The sequence below is a fragment of the Ambystoma mexicanum genome, chromosome 5p (genome assembly GCF_040938575.1).
Source record: "Ambystoma mexicanum isolate Mex_15411 chromosome 5p, UKY_AmexF1_1, whole genome shotgun sequence".
NCBI classification, from domain to species: domain Eukaryota; kingdom Metazoa; phylum Chordata; class Amphibia; order Caudata; family Ambystomatidae; genus Ambystoma; species Ambystoma mexicanum.
In genome coordinates this window covers 1,157,619,518-1,157,632,288 of record NC_090930.1, presented here as the reverse complement: position 1 = coordinate 1,157,632,288, position 12,771 = coordinate 1,157,619,518, and the positions used below count along the sequence as shown (strand labels likewise).

Below are 12,771 nucleotides of genomic sequence, written 5' to 3'. Positions count from 1 at the left end.
AATATGCTGGCGTACAGCACGGTGACATGTCCCAGAACCAGTACACACTTAACAGTAAGAGCTAGGCCTCGTGGAAAGTGTGGAAATAGATTTTATATTGATGTAGGAACGTCCACCTTCAACATTTCCCTTACACAGCGCCAACACGTATTGGTAGGCAGCCATTAGCAATGCACTACACATTATATAATTTTAGCAAAAGTTCTACTTATCTGAAAATGACATCAGCTAAGGCCACCCCTCCTGCCCAAGAAACAGCAGCACTGATGTAATGAAGAAGCATGAGAAACAGTGCCGTTACCTTAGAATGACAAAAGCACAACATTTTTCGCCGCCATCTACCGGCCCATATTACAGTTTGTGGCCTCTTTGCTCATTGCCGTTCGCAAATTGCCTTATTAGCTGTCCTACCAAAAATGAAAGCCACCCGTAAACAAAGTAAATATTCCGTTAAGAGCGACCTTTCACAGTGTATGTAAATTTTAAAAAAAAGAAATTCCATACACTCCAAAAAGAAATTCCATACACTCCATGTACTTTATATTTCTCAGTAAATGACAGACGCAATAATATTTGCCAGTAATAGTCTTGATTTACAAAGCAGTAACGTGTGCTACCAAAAAATAGAATTACTGGTTATAATTCGGTGCGCCTTTGGCGGGTCGTATTACAAAACAAAATCCTTTTTCAAGATGGCCACCATAGAAAGGGAAGGCGGTTGTTTCATACATAGCCCCTCTTCCCTTTCCATGGTTGTCTGCAAAAAGCACAAGTACGTCACGTGACGCAGAACCTGTAAATAAACATACAGCGACGAACAACGTAGTACCTTACATTTTGAATGAAATGATAGACTGGATTCTAAAAGAAAACGTTAACATTTTAGAGGTTGTAAAGTAGATTTATTTAACAAGAAACTGTCAGAGACCATCGAAGTAATCCCATTTTTAATGAAATGGTAACAATGGTTCTAAGGGTGTCATTGCAAATGTTAAAGATGAGGCACACTTCGTTCTTTTCCCATACAAAAATGATGCGTTCTTGGTTAAAGCAGACGCTTTGTTTGCACAGTGATTTCGAGGAAGGCGCCATGACCTTTGGCCTACAGCACCATAAATGATGTAATGTTGCTTCTAATAGCAAGTTCAGCGTACAGGCAAAGCGGGCTTAGCCTGTCATCCCACATAATTGTGATGGACAGGTAACTGTCACGAGCAGTTGTATTTGGCGGCCAAAAAGCCATCACTCGGCATCTGGAAACCATGGCACAGACAGTATGGCAAGATGTACCTGGGCGGAAAACGTAACAGAAAATACGTGTCAATACCCAACCTTTAGCAAAAAATTGCAAAAAAAAACACAAAGAATGTGGAAAGTAATACACAAATGTAAATGGTGAAACATAACATTTTAGTGAAATGTTAGTGTTGACCATGTGTTAATATAGTAACAGGCTGCAAATGCTGAGATTCTGCATGCGCCGTAAGTTAAAAAAAATTGTAACTACATAGGAAGACGATAATTCAGTTATGAAGGCAAAATTAATGGACAAGTAAAAAAAAAATGACATCTCGTGATTTCAAACAAGACCAAAAGAACGTGCAAAGTGATACACAAAGCTATGTGGGCAAACATAACGTTTCAAACAAAAAATATTAACGCTAAAAAAGGGTGAGTGTAGTCATACCCTGCAAACGCAGAAACTCTGCACTCTCCATTATTGGAGGAAATATAGAACAGCGCAGAAAGATAATACTTCAGGTATATTGTCACAATTAGTGTTTCGGTAATTTAAAATTAAAACGCAGGTCGGTGTACAGTGGTCAAAAGTAAACTTGCATAATATGTATTGCCTCCATTCTTTTTGGCCAAGACAGACACAAATGCATTTGCACCGAAGAATCTGCGTGGACTGATATTTCATGTGCCTTACAAACGTTTTTAAAACTTAACCTGATCAATTGCTATTTTTTAATTCCTTGAATTGCTTCTAAAGTTTCCCTTGTGCTCAAGGTCAAAAAACAATTGCCCCTTATACATTCACTCGGATGAGTGGGCCTATTGAGCGTGCAACCAAAAAAACAACTCATGTGACCTTCACTCAGAAGGCAAATACATTCTTACTTTGCAACAACATAATGAAATGCAATTGTGAGAACCGCTTCTCCCATAGACCTCCAGAATCGCGGTTTCCAGCAAACATTGCAGATGGCGGTCTTAGTTTTGAAAACTTAGGACGCCAGTCTCATGGCAATATTATTCCAAAAGCATTGTAACCCAGACACACCAATTGGTAGTGCTACAGTGAGCACCAACTTCCATTTAACCGTATGACTTTGGAGGCAAGATAACTCCCCTTTTTGAATTTGTGCAGCCACATCCCACCCACTTAAAGATCACCTTCTGAAATAGTATTTCATAAGGGTGACAAGGGTGTTTTGTATGTGTTAGTGTTACTGGCGATGTCCCCGTACACTAAAACATGAATAAAAGATGGCGGGGGGAACCGAAGAAAGCGGTAAGGGGTAACCTTCATCAGCAAAATAAGTTCATTTATGCTCGGTAAGGGGTAACTGTCCGCCACCACCTCCAGATTTAAGCTGCGCAAGTCGTCGGTGTTCTGTTTCTTTATGAGAACCACAGGGCTTAGCCATTCTGATGACTCCACCATCTCTACGATTCCTTCGGATAGCATCCTACTGAGCTTTTCTTGTAGTACAACTCTCGCCGTCGCTGGTACCATTCTCACCCTCTGCTTAATTGGTACTGCTGCCTGTTTTAATTTAACCTTCTGTACATAGTTCTTGATGCAGCAGGCGTGTCTGAAAATAATTCTGGGAATTCTTTTTTAGTGATTGACGCACCATTTTTGTTTATGTACAGCACTTGTCCCTCCACACTGGGGTCGAGCATAATTTGCGATTTGGCTTGGTCATCTCAGCCTATTACTGGTGGTCCTTTTTCTACAAGTACACTTCAGTTTTGGTGCCTCTGCCTTTGAATTCCACCGTCGACCTGATGAATCCTAGGAGATTCACACAGGCACCTCCATAAGCCGTGGGACAAATTTTCTTTTTGTATGCTTCTATTCTTTCTTTTCCCACCATGCTTTTGTACAAGTTCAATGGTAGTATGGTGAGGTCTGAGCCCGAGTCCGACATCACTCTTGTTTCATGACCGTTTACTTTAATGGTACAGTGGAGCTTTTCCCTCCGCAAGTGCAGCTGTTCACCATGAAAACGGTGGCGCATGCTTCTTAATCTGAGTAGGCCTCATCTCTGCCCTCCTCACTCTGGATTTCCGCCGCAGTCTTCCTCCCTTTCCATGTGCACACTGATGGAAAAAATGTCCATACCTTCTGCATTTCGAACATTCTTTATTCCTTGCCGGGCATTCTCTGCTGTTGGCTAGGTACTGGCTCCTCTGTGGCACTTCAACAGTTCACGTTTCCCTGTTGCGTCATCTCTGGCCTCGCGTTGTCCTCGGTCTTCTGCCTCTGGATTGTACCCACTGTACTTCTGGTGATTGCGCAGTGATTCTCCACTCCTTACGCCTACAGGACGTCTCTTCTACCGCCCTCCTTGCAATTTGAATCGCTTTGTCTAGCACCATTTCCTTCTCAAGAATAAATGTATCTTGTACCCTTCTGTTGTTCGTGTGCACTATAAGCATGTCTGATGTTGCTCCAAAAGCACACAACACCAATTCTATTAGCTTGACCACGTAATCGTCCAGGCATTCCACCGGTTCTTGCTTTCTGCCATAGAATGCCATAGAATCTGATTATGTGTAGTAGGACGTTTTCTTTACAAGAGAATCTCTTGGCTATTCTCCTTTTTGCTTCTTGATACGCATTATCACCTTCTCCTATCGGGGCTTCTGGGTTCAGGCCTGCAAAAGTTCTTTGTCCTTCCACGCCCAGCGCATTCAGTAACATGGTCTTCTTGCGTGCAGCTGGATAGCCTGTTCCACCCATAGCTTCTAGATACGTTTGAAACAAAGGCACCCATTGGAGCCATGGAATGGCTGACTTGCCTGGGACGTGGAGGAACGGTGGCAGTGGCTTTGCTCTTTGCATCAGGAGGCAGTTGGGTCGCTTGGATCCTCGTCATCAATTATGTTGTGTTTGCGGCAATAATGACATGCAGGCAGGAGATTTACCAGGTTACTCACCGTAGTGACCACCTTACTCCTAGTCAATAGTCCCCTTTCCTCCATACTTGTGGGACATCTCTCCGTCCTGTGGGACGGACCGGAGCACTTTGTAAAAAGCATCCAAATTTTTGTCAAAAATGTGCCCCTCCTCTCCTTCCTTCGTGGGGCCCGGCACGCGGCCACCTTGGCTCTGTCCCGCGCATCGCCCATCAGTCCTTTTCTATCGCCAGGTCAAAGACCCATTAGCAATAACAGAGCAACCTTATTAGAGGGCACGGCGGGCGGGCGTATGGAGGAAAGGGGACTATGGACTAGGAGTAAGGTGGTCACTACGGTGAGTAACATGGTAAGACTCCTACTTCCCGTCCCCTTTCCTCCATACTTGTGGGAGATTCCCAAGCACCCCTTACAGGAACTACGGGTGGATGGAAATACCCCTTACTGAAACAGGTTCTTCAGCACAGCCTGACCAAACTGAGCGTCAGCTCTTGAGCTCATGTCGAGACATTAATGTTTACAAAAAGCAGATGGGGAGACCCAAGTAGCTGCCCTAGCGATGGACTCCCAGGGGACATATTTCTGAAAAGCAACCGCGGCTGCCTTGCCCCGCACCAGGTGTGCATGGATACCCTTAGGAGGTTTCAGCCCTTGGACAGTGAAAGACTCCGTGATGCAGGCGGCGATCCACCTACAAATAGTTGCCTTAGATGCAGGCTTGCCCTGAGGGTTACCGAAGCTCACAAAAAGTTGAGAAGAACTCCTAAGCTCGGAAGTCCTGTCCAGGTAGAACTTAAGAGCTCTTCGGACATCAAGACAGTGTAGAACCCTTTCAGCCTCTGAGGCAGGGTTCGGAAAAAATACCGGAAGGGAGATCGACTGATTCAGATGGAATTCGGTCACCACCTTCGGTAGAAATGCCGGGTTTGTCCTTGTGAAAGACCAAGAAAGGATGCTCCACCGACAATGCCTGGAGCTCACTCACTCTCCTCACTGACGTAACGGCGACCAGAAAGGACACTTTCCAAGACAAGTACTTGAGGTCTACCGTAGCCATTGGTTCAAGGGTTTATGGCACAGCGCTGTCAGGACTACATTTAGGTCCCATGGCGGGTGCGGATTACGAACCGGAGGGTAGAGGCGTGTCAAGCCAGCAAAATGCCTCTTCACCACTAGGTTAGAGAATAAGAACAAAGGTCTGTAGAAAGGTAAGCGGAAACCGCCGAGAGATAAGTCCTGCATGACAGAACATAAACCCCTGACTCTGCTAGGGAGGACACGAAGGACAGCACTGTGTCAATCGTGGCCACCCTCGGATCCAACTTCTTCCCCAAACACCAATGACAGAACCTGAGCCATTTACTCCTGTATTGAGATCTGGTCGAGGGTTTCCTGGCTGCCTGGATAATGCGAATTGTATCCGCAGACAAACTCAGATGCTCTAAAGACTTGAACTCAGGCACCATGCCACCACGCTGAGCGATTGTGGGGAGGGGTGCCACATCTGTTGTTCCCCCTTGTGAAGAAGATCGGGAGTTACTGGTAACGAGATAGGCGGAGACACCGACAGGTGTTGAAGTTCTGAGAACCAAAACCTGGCCGGCCACCACGGGGCTATCAGTAGAAGGGAACAGTTCAAAGAGTTCTTCAACTTCCAAATTGCACAGTGAACTAGAGGCAGAGGCGGGAAGGCATAAGCTCTCATGTTGTGCTTTGGAATCTCGAGAGCATCCCCCAGAAAGGCGGCTCCCAGCCCCCCTCTGGAGGCATACTGAGGAAGTTTCTTGTTCACCGCCGTGGCGAAGAGGTCCACCTCCGGTGTGCCCCAACGCGAGAAAATCCATGACCTCCGTCTTCAACTCCCACTCGTAGCTGGCCACTGTCCGCCGGCTGAGGGCATCAACTGTGACATTCAGCTGACCCGGGATGTGCACTGCAAGCAGCCAGACACCATGAAGCACGGCCTACTCCCACATCTGGATTGACAGGTCCACGGGAGTGTGGGGGGGAGACTTTGTTCCCACTTGCTTGTTTATGTAATACTGTTACCACATTGTCCGTTCTTATGCGGCCCACCTTGTTGACAATGAGCGGTCTGAATGCCCTGAGCGCTAGGAAGATCGCCAGAAGCTCCAAATGATTTATATGCAGGAGTTGGTCCTGACGCGACCAGAGGTCCGAGACCTGAAGAAGATCTAACGTCACACCCCACCCGAGGAGGGAGGAGTCCATTGTGATCGTCACTGTGGGGACCGGGTCCTGAAACTCCGCGCCCCCACACAGATTGCTGAGAAATGACCACCAATCCAGGACCACTCTCATGGAATCTGGAATCATTATCCGCATGGAATCCGGATCCACTGCCTGACGCCATGAATTCTGAAGAGCCATCTGGGTCCGTCTCATTTTGAGACGAGCAAGAGGAAGAGCCAGTACACACAAAGCTATGAGGCCCAGAAGCCTCTGGAACCACCAGGCCGACATGCTCTCCGACTGCACAAACATCTGACACGTGGCCAACAGATCCGCCATTCTGTCCCCGGTCAGATACACTCTACAGTCGATGGTGTTCCAAAGAAAACCCAGGAAGATCAGGTCCTGTGAGACCGTCATGGAGGATTTCCGCCAGTTCACCGACAGCCCAAGATGGAACAGGAGCTGAAGGAGAGACTGGAGGTTGCCCGCTGCTGCCAACGGACAAGGGCTGCGTAAGAGCCAGTCGTCCAATTAAGGATACACATGGATACCCTGGAGACGAAGATAGGCCACAATCAACGACATCATCTTCGTGAAGACACGCAGGGCCGATCTGAGGCCAAAAGGAAGCACCCAAAACTGGAAGTGCTCCTCTCCCAAAGAGAAGCGGAGGTATCTCCTGTGTGGATTCCAAATCAGGATATGCATGTACGCATCCCGAAGATCCACCGCGCTGAGCCAATTGCCCATCTGCAAAGAGGAGCGAATCTGGCCGGGCGTGATCATCTTGAATTTCTCTTGGGGTAGGAAAAGATTGAACAGGAAAAGGTCTAGGATGGTGCGCAGGCCAGCCTGGTTGGGTTTGGGCACAGTAAACAGCCGGGAGTAGAAGTCCTCCCCTCGCTCCCCAAGGGGAACGGGTTCCACAGCTCTGAGGTCCAGAAGTTTCTGAAACTCGCCCTTGAGGGAGGGTGAGCCCGACAGCTGAAAAAGAGGGTTGAGGGGTGGGGTGGGGGGTAAAGGCAAGCAGAAACTGCTCAAGGGACTGACCAGACCCATCTGTCTTCTGTGATAGTCTGCCACGCCTCCCAATGAGACGCAATGCGTCCTCCCACCGGGGTCTCGTGCGAGCGCAGAAAACCCTCATTTGGCAGGCTTATCAGTGGCGGTGCCACCTGAACCTGATGAGGAGGCTGAGGAGCGGGAGAAAAACTGCGTAGGCTGTTGTCTATGGCGGTTATTCCCCGCAGGAGTATCCACTCTGCGAGATTTGCGGTCGAGGAAGCCCCTAAAACCAGAGGCAGGTCGACTTTGCAACAACTGTCTCTGGGATTTGAAAGGAGCTTTAACCAGAACAGACAATGATTTAGCCGCCTGAGTGCTATCCTTGGTTTTGGTGAGCTGTACATGAGTAGAAGAATGAAAAAGCTCCTTACCATCGAATGGAAGGTCCAACACCTTGTCTTGCACTTCCTTAGAAAATTTAGTGGCATGCAGCCACGCCTGCCATGAGGTATCAACCCCAAGCATCAGGCTCCGAGCCGAGGTGTCTACGTGATGAGCCGTAGCCTCCAGGAGATCCTGGGCCAAGACCCTGGCATCGGAAAGGCCTCCTTTGAAGTCTTCCAGCTTCTTGACCGGGATGTGCTCCTCAAACTCCGACAGACCTTTCCACATCCGCATGTTAGCTCCCGCCAATATCAATTTGGCGTTGGCCTTCCTGAGCTGCAAGGCAGAGTTGGCGAAGATTTTCCTCCCGAGGGAGTCGCGGAGCTTGTCCTCCTCTTTCCCAGAACCTGAGTAGCCATTGTGGAAGAGGATGCTGTAGGCCTGGACTGCAAAGTGGCCGCAGTCACCACTGTGGAGGAGGGAGGCGGACAAGACGACAGGGCCACCTCTTCCGAAGAATGAAGCCTGTACCTCGCGTCAATCTTTTTATTGACAAAAAGTCCCGAGTGTGGCTTTTCCCAGACTCTTCGGACCTCGGCCAGAACATCCTTCTGCAGGAACAGGCCGGTAAGCTCCAAGGGAGACAGGGTGAACGCCCCAGAAAGCAAGCACTCCTGCGGAGCGGGTGCCTCGGGCACAGGAACATCTAAGAAACTCATCATGTCCAGTACCCGGTCATGAAAGGCTCTGATAGAGCGGGGAAGGTCCTCGTTGTCCTGATCGCCTTGAGGGTCATCTGACAGGTCAGGATCCAGCTGAGCCGTGTCAGGCACTGCCTTGTGGGGACAATGGAGGCAAAGGCGGGAGAGCAGGGGGAGGCACCACGGGCAAGGGAGGCGCCGGCGGAACCACCAGATGAACAGGTGCAGCCGGAGGAGCCTGTGGACATATCTCCTTGAAAAGCCCTTTGAAATATTCCCTCATGGGGTCGGTGTGCATAAGCGCTTGAAATTTACCGAAAAAGGCATCCTCGGGAGATTGTTTCGGGACCTGAGGAGGCCTCTCATGAGGTGGACAAATCCAGGGATGTAACGGGGAAGGGTGCCACAACGGCCCCTCCATCGACGTATCCGCATAAATCAAAGGAGCTGCCCCCGCGGGCAACGAAACATTGTGCGGAAGAGGCATCAGGGCCTTCCAATCATAAATCGGCCGGTAAGGATGCGCACAAGGGACCTTAGGTTCACCCAAGAGACCGACCCTACACCAGAAGCCGATGGTGTAGTTGTAGGGGTAGCACCTAAAATGGCTGCCGTGGTCGTGGCGGGAACGGGCGCCATTTTGTCCTGATCTGAGGGGAACTGCGGCACGTGAGGAAGTGAGAAAGGGGTCCCCGTCGATGGATCAGGGGTCTTAATCTTAGCCTTAACATAAGGAACCTCGGCCGAGCCGGTACTATGAGGCCTGGAATATTTTTGTGACATACCAACCGCCAACTGAGCCTTCGAAGGAAGGACCTGGGCACTGCTGGCAAACGAAGAACTTTGCTTCTTTGCCCCCTCAACAGATCTGGTGTCACAACAAGAGCGGAAATGGTGCGCTTTCACAGACAAAGCCTTGACCGGCCTCTCAGAACTGTTGGTAGCTTTAGCCTCTGTACGAGGGACCTCGGACCCAGGCCTGGTAACAGCCTTTTCTGCACGGGCCTCGAACATCCGTTCGGTAACTACAAGCCCAGCCAAGGCCTCGGGGCGCATCCCGGTTTTGTTTTTGAGGGAAGCCGATGGAGGCCTCAGAGCGAACTCCGGTACCCCACGACTCAGTAGAACTGGGTCTACAAACAGCCCCCACAGTAGGGGCCTCGGAGCGTACTCCGGTGTTCACAGGTCCCTTACGGAGACCCTCAGAGATAACTCCGGTAGAATTATTAGGCCCGACAGGCACCTCAGGGCGAACCCCGGTGACAGAGCGATCAACGCCCCTCCCGGACCGAGAGGAACCAGGGAAGGTATCCCCCGGTCGGGGTGCTCTGAAAAGTAAAGAACTTACCGGGCGTTTTTTCTTCTCCTCGAGGAATGCCTGAAAATACGAAGGAGGAGTTCGTCAGAACACCTCCTCCCACCGCTCCAACCGACGTTGAAGTGCCCTGACCGAAAGGGAGTCACAGTAAAAACAGGAATCCCAACAGTGTTCCGGACCCAAACACTCTAAACAAAGAGGATGGGGATCCGCCCTCGCGAAGCGACGGTGACACGATGAACAATCTGCAATGTCTAATTTGAAAGACATAGACAGACTAGTAAATGAACGCCAGCGAGAGCCAGAGAGGAAAAAAGGGAAGAAAATCTTCCGAGGATGCAAGTGCGTCTGGCCCCGATCGAACGGAGAAAAGGACTGATGAGCGATGCGCAGGGCGGAGCCAAGGTGGGCGGGGTTACGGCCGCGTGCCGGGCCCCACGCAGGAAAGAGAGGAGGAACACATTTTTGAAAAAAATTTGGATGCTTTTTACAAAGTGCTCCGGTCCCGTCCCACAGGACGGAGAGATGTCCCACAAGTATGGAGGAAAGGGGACGGGACGTAGGAGTATGAGGTAGTGCTCTTTTATTTTGTATAACACACAAACTCAGGCTTCACCCCTGAGGTACATCTCCGCATACAGTACAGTGATTGTTTATATATTGGTCATTTGTCCTGCTGGCTGCTCTTGTATTTAAGGTAAGTCAAGTGGGCCCCTATCAGGAGGTTACAGGGAAGAGCGTTGGGCAGCTTCCTTCCGCTGGCTTGCCGCACTCGTAATAATCCTTAGCAGGAAGCCCTGCTCGTAATATCGCGGTGCTTCCCGCGAGACTTGGCACGGTACTTCCTGGAAGTCCTTTACTCTACAAAAGCATTCTCCTAATGAGAAAATAATGTTTCATTACGAATAAGAACGGCAAGTTATATGCTTCCAGAATGTGTATATTATCGACTTTACTTTACTAATTCAAAACAACATAATCAGGGCCTTGCATCATGGCACGCTTGCGTCTGCCGCCACACTATTATAAAAGCACAGCCATCACAGAACCCGATCCTCACCTATTAAAAGAATCACAATCACACTGACAAAAAAATCAGACTTATCCCTAGAGGGATATTATATCTCACTTAGATAAATGATGCTTACAATCATGCTAACTTAAATTGTTATATGTTTAAACATGGCCACCGGTCTCATGGCGTTTGCAAGACCGCATCAAATAATTCTAACTATGTCCATCCAAGGCAGCCACGCCTATAAGGAGAAGATTCAAATTCAAGTGACTTTACTCACTAGATGCAGAAACCATTATTCTCCCCTACAGAGACTATGTCCCCCACGGGCAATAATGCCTGCACAGCAACATGCTGCCGAGGGTTCATTTAAGTGGTACCCAAAGAGGCCACTGACTTTGAATGCCTCACTAAATGGAAGAACTGAACACTCCAGCGGGACACAAGTACAATCACCACGAATGCCTATCAGCGTGGGACACCCCCACACTCCACTGGCAATAAGACTGGTCAAATACCTTTATTGGAAGTTAAGTAATAACCTGAAATGCACACCAAGCTAAAGCTCAGCATGGGCTCCAAAAGCTCTGACGACTCCTCACAATAAATTCTCCTTCTACACAGCAATTGTCAACAAGCCAATCAACCAACTGGTGCGCAACCTTGAACCACCCATTGGATTTACATCCAACCAGCGTAACCACGACACATACAATTGGTATCAAGTCCAAACCGGGGCTAGCAGAGATCACTCTGGACCTCGTGTCATCTCCCCCCAGCAATGACTGCCTAAGCATACCAAGGAGACCACGAGCACATTAACCTCCATGCAACAAGCTAAACATTACCCTTTCTTTTCTCCCCTTCCTTACCAGGCGCAATTTCTCGCTCTCATAACTAACCATTATCTGTTAATGAATTTTAAGTATGTGGAATAATTGTGATCTGATGATTGTGCACCTATGCATGTACACTACATATGTGTATCCACATAAAACTGCAAATAACAAATGAATACCCTTGCATAAATTGTATACTGTGCTCACCTGCCACCTCATGTGATGCACCTCATTCTTTTCCAACTATCTGGGACTCACTTATGTGGGTGTTAAATCTATGCTCGTACACATGTTACTGTGTCACAATATGATTCACAGCCTTCAGAAAGACCCAGGAGGGCTGAAACACATGTTGGCTGACATTTCTCAATAAATATAGCACCAATAAGTTAATTTAATGGGTCTGAATCCATTATTTGTTCAATATCTAAATAACTGAATGAATCAATCAATAACCCAGCATCAGGTGAACAGGGCTCAAATTCTGTTTCTGAACATACCATATGGAGATGCAAGGGAACCATCTCATTGGAACCGCCTCACCAGCAGCAGGGTATCGTGTTTAACTGAAAGATCAGCACAGTGATCCCCCTATGCTAGTGTCCTTCACCTACTTCGCCATCAGGTTGATGGACGCTGGGTCACGGTGTAAGACGTCTCTGAAGAGAAGGTCATGAAGCGGGAGCAACCTGATGGATGGAGCCACTGACAGGTGAAACAGGTCTGAGTACCAAATTTGGCATGGCTACCAGGATCATTGTGAAGCGGCTCTGTTTGAGTGTACTGAGTAGTCTAGGCAGCAGATGAATTGGGGGGGGGGGCAAAATGGAACAGACCTTCCTCCCCATGGGAACGAAAAGGCGTCCCGCAGGCTTTCCTCTTGGAGAAACCTGCTTTCAAAACTGGTGTACTTCCTGTTGATCGCTGTGCCGAAAATCTCTCTGCCGGGCGACCCCACTCGGAGAAGACAGAGAACTTGGCTTATGTGAAGTTCACCATTCGTGGCAGGCATCGAGTTCCCTGTTGAGTGAATCCGCTGTGGCATTGTGGATTCGTGCTAGATGGAAGGAAAGGAACAAGTTACTTACCTGTAACAGTTGTTCTCCAGCATGGGTCTGGCATGGATTCACATGAATATTCCCCGTCATCAGGCTGGGAATC

At 48.6% G+C, this 12,771-nt stretch overlaps 1 protein-coding gene across 1 annotated transcript in view; it reads right to left on the bottom strand.

The window, feature by feature from the left end:
* Positions 1 to 12,771, bottom strand: part of CARMIL1 (capping protein regulator and myosin 1 linker 1) — a 1,545,633-nt gene that overhangs the window by 1,060,023 nt on the left and 472,839 nt on the right. The window lies entirely within an intron of this gene.